This window comes from Tachypleus tridentatus, chromosome 7 (assembly GCF_004210375.1).
Source record: "Tachypleus tridentatus isolate NWPU-2018 chromosome 7, ASM421037v1, whole genome shotgun sequence".
Taxonomy (NCBI): domain Eukaryota; kingdom Metazoa; phylum Arthropoda; class Merostomata; order Xiphosura; family Limulidae; genus Tachypleus; species Tachypleus tridentatus.
This window is the reverse complement of record NC_134831.1, coordinates 142,282,888-142,287,498: the sequence shown is the minus strand read 5'-3', so window position 1 is coordinate 142,287,498 and position 4,611 is coordinate 142,282,888. Positions and strand designations below refer to the sequence as shown.

The window sequence follows — 4,611 nt, the reverse complement described above, 5'->3', positions numbered from 1 at the left end:
AGCGTCTTTACCCGAACTGAGCCCCATTAAAAATGTTTGGGGGTGGATAGCAAGGGATATCTATAGAATAATAAAATGTTATCTTGTTTACTTTTTATTTAATGCATAAAATTCGGAAAACAAATCACCTTAACCATGCCAACCTTTATCTTATTTGGTTGTGAGGTCGTCTTTGCGAGTCACTTGCTTCCATTTCTTATTCGTGCATGGCATGGATAAGAGGTACGGGCGGTTGGGTCGTCAGCTGAGAATCGAAGGTTCCTTCTCCCGTCACACCAAACACACTCGTCTCTTTTTGTCTTGGATGTGTTATAAATTTACAGTCCATTCCACTGTTCGCTGGTAAAACAGCAGTCAAGGGGTTGGCAATAGGTGGTAACGACTAGTTGCCTTTACTCTATTTTTACCCTGCTAAATTAGGGACAGGTAGCCCAAATACCCCTCGTGTAGCTCTGAACGAATTTCGAAATCAAATAAACATATCATTATGCTCGTACATTTTAATCATGGAGAAGTTTAAATTTTCTTTTGAATCCTTCTATTTTTTGGTAAAATTACAGTCCCAGGGTTGGCAGTAAGTAATCAGGAATACTTGTTTTCGTTCTCTTCTAAACTGGGATCGGTTAACGAAGATACATCATGTGTAGCTTTGCGAGAAATTCAAAATATTCCATTTGTTCGATCAGCTGTGACATTTTCCTCTTCAACAACGCGATTTTCCGTCTATTATCTAATAATGTCAAACCATTTACTATTTAGTCGTTTTCGTTATTTTCCCTTGAGTTTCATCAATCTCTCTGACTATGTTAACAATCTAACTTTCTTATCTTTTGCATCATGTGTCCACATTACCGAACATGGCTCTCTCTGATGTATGTATCAATTCAATCTTTTATTATAATGGTACGCTGTCGCCACTACATTTTAAATTCTATTCTATGTGACGTTTGCACATTTTATGTGATGTTGTTTCATATATTTTTTTCTATCCCTGCTTTCACAACTTCCTAACTTCTTCTATAACACTGTAATAATATATATTGATACATTTTTAATCACTCGCTATAGTTTATCCAACAATGTTAGCAGTTGTACTGTTTTGTCGATCGTGAAAAAAACTACATTCTACGTCCTTAGAGCAAATGTTAGAATATGTTTAGAACACACAAAACATTAATACTATTTTCTTTTGCTTAAGCCAGAATCAGCACATTCAACAAATGTTCATGATTAAACGATAGACCAATAGTGAAGATTTTTAAGTAACAACTTCACAGCCTGAGTGCATTACATGATGAGACTTTGCAATGAAAATATTCACCCGACAACTCACATCATATGGACATTTTAGTAAGAATTGGAACTTGAAAATAACTTGATTGGATAAGAAACAATAAAAATAGATGCAATGATTTGTTGACATTTTTAACTAACCTTCCAAGCATTATTTAATCCCAGAATACTTCAGCGAATCGTGTCAAATATTTGAGGACTGGCATTGCCAGATGGTTAAAATACTCGATTCCTTTCGTTATAATAACCTTTGAAATTTATGAATAAAATTTGAATAAAAAATTTTTATAAATAAAAATTAGGAAAAATAAATAAAAATAAATACTCAAGAATACTTTAGTAAATCATGTCAAATATTTGGGGCCTATTATAGCCAGACATTTAAAAGACTAATTTGTTATATGAAAGTCGTCCTTTTAGCTGTGGAGCCGTTGCCATGTTATGGTCAATAGCATTATTCGTCAGTAAAACAGTAGGCCAAGTGTTGATGTTGGGTGATGATGACTATAGTGTTACCTTCCATCTAGTTTTAAACTGCTAAATAAGGGACAACTACCGGAAATAGCCCTCGTGTAGCTTTGAGCGAAATTAAAAAACAGACCAAATATTCATGATGTTGTTGTTTTCTTTTTGCTGATCTTTGTAAAAAAATTTGTGTTTATGTTTTCTAGTTCTAATTATATGTATCTCATAATAAATACGTGCGTCAGTGTATTTCTTTTTTGTTATTAAATACAAAGCGACGCAATTGGCCATTTGTTTTGTTTAATTAGTTTTGTCTAGTTTCTCACGCTCGTATTATTTGTGTGTGAGCACTTAAATTTGTTGCTACGAAGAACATTAATAACAATTTCGTTTTGGTTTGTTGTAACAGTGAAAAATCTGATAAATGAAAAAAATTGTAAAGCGTACTTTTTTTTTTTACTATTATTTACTGTGATTTACTTGCTGTAAAAGAAAAGTGTAAAAAAAGAAAAAAATCGTAGTGTGCTCCTTTTATTATTGTTTATTGAGATTTACTTGTTGTAACAGAAATCTCTTAACAATGAAAGAATATCATAATTCGTGTTCTTTTTTATTTTATTTGTTTATTTAGATTTATTAAGTAACCGGCGATCAAATGAACGAATATGATAAATGAACAACAACAACTGAAGAAAAAACTTGTATGTTCATTCGGTGAAAACCTTTTAGCAGAGAAGTCTCCGTTTTCTTTTTAACTGATATTCTACATATAGTCCACGAGTCTCTCTAACTATAAATAATCAATTGAATGTTATTCCTTTAACTACTAGAAAACAACTAAATGCTCATTTGTTATAATAACCTTGGAAATTTATGCATAAAACTTGAAGTAAAAATTTGCCATTACTTTTCTTTTTTGTTCTGGTATATGTTGAATATAATTCAAACACCTGTTTTCTGAGTGAACTTACTGGTTTGTTTGTGTAATTAAACAAGTTTCTTGCATTATTAAAATTGGTGCAGCACTGTTTATTTCTTCGTATATTTTTTTGTAGAACTAGTATTTTGAGAAAAAGTGGCTGACCTTCACTGGAATTTTAAGCTTGGCCATTAGTAAATATTGCACGGGAAATATAATATATATGATATTAATTAAACAGCAAAAGTTTCCGCTCACGGCAATCGTGTCATTTATTTTGTTTATTTCAAGAGGGAGGTTATAATATGTGTGCACGTCCTTCGCCATGCACTTCTACAGAATATTTTTTTAAGAATTTCTTTAGACATTTGCTCGAACTGACCAATTTTTTTTTATAAGTCTGAGGATATTATATAACTTTTACGTGTGATAAAGAACTCCTGGAAAACGTAGGCTGTGAAATAGAATCGTTCCATTGCGGTTTATATAAAAATATATACCGTTCATTCAAAATTTAAAGCCAGTTACTTAATATAATTGTGAAACGACATTCCTAAAACGACTTTATTTTGTAACAGAATGAAAAAGTTTGATACAAAAAGAGAGAGCGGCTCCATTGCAAACATGAATAAGTGTTATGTAAAATTGACAAAATTCCCAAACTGGTACTATTTTAAACATTTTATTAAGATATAGAACAAATTTTCGTGTCGTTTGAAATACAAACAATATATTTTCTTTATCCCATTGCTTTAATTTGGTGCATGTTCTCTATTAATTAAACCGGTTTTTCTGCAGCACAAATAATCTTTGATAATTGGAAAGGGGTTTTTGCTAATACGATATTAATATTTAGGTTATAAAGTATATGTTATTGTAAGAAACGAGGGAAACAATTTTGTCCTTTATTGGCATAACGGTATATTTGAGCAGTAGATAAACAAGATGAACAACAATAGAAACTAATTTCAGTACACTTGTTAAGCAGAGCGCAGTATAGTTTATTGCTCAGTTTTATGATTAACTACAAAAAATGAAGAAAAAAGAATTTATACAGTAAGTTCTAATTCTTATTCAATTAAAATAGTAAATAGAGCGTAGCTTCTTAAAGCTAAACTGAAAACATTTTAGTGAATAATGTTTTTACTCTTGAGTATAACTCCGACGGAGTGTCGGAGGCAGCAGTTCGTCCAACAGGAATGTGCAGCCAAACTTAAGCAGCGGAAACAGCGCCATTTGCATGAACGTCATCGACAAATGTGGAGGTAGCGGGAGATACGGCGAAACGAGCAAAACGACGTGGTTCGGGAGTAACATCTTCAATCTCAGATTGAAAAACAAGACCAGCGATTGGTAAAACAGTATGGGAGAAGGCCAGAAGACCGAGAAAAACGATCTAGTAAAAAGAAATAATCATTTGTTTTATATTTTTATAGAGTTCAAGCGATTCGAACGTCATCGGGCTAAACGTAACAAATTGAAACTTACCCGAGTGTTCATGGTAACTGCTTGTGTCTCTAGTTCTCAGAAAGAAATGTGTTGTTTTCTGATTTCCAAATCATTTTATACTCTCTTTTAGGTTCAGAAGAATGCATATGTTTAGTTCTCCATCCATAATTCAGACCTTCAAAGGAAGGTGGTCAACTTTTTCTTTCGTTTTCCTTAACTATACATATTGCATGTCCACGCATTTCTGGCTCGTATTTCCACCTTTAGAAATCGCTGATATTTTATTGCGTCAAACTAATTTACGTTAAGTAAAATATCAAGGTCATTATGCTCTATTCGTCAGTTAGCTTGTAGTACCTTTAGAAATCGCTGATATTTTATTGCGTTAGACTAATTTACGTTAAGTAAAATATCAGGGTCAACATGCTCTATTCGTAAGTTAGCTTGTAGTACTTTTGGCTTGAGCTGTATTGAAATTGATAATC

At 32.4% G+C, this 4,611-nt stretch overlaps 1 long non-coding RNA gene across 1 annotated transcript; it reads right to left on the bottom strand.

The window, feature by feature from the left end:
• Positions 1 to 3,654: 3,654 nt before the first annotated feature.
• On the bottom strand, positions 3,655 to 4,309 carry LOC143258143 (uncharacterized). Its single transcript, XR_013032159.1, has 2 exons — positions 4,166 to 4,309; positions 3,655 to 4,073 (listed from the first exon to the last, which is right to left on the bottom strand). It is a non-coding gene; the product is annotated as an uncharacterized LOC143258143 (long non-coding RNA).
• Between the last annotated feature and the right edge of the window lie 302 nt (positions 4,310 to 4,611).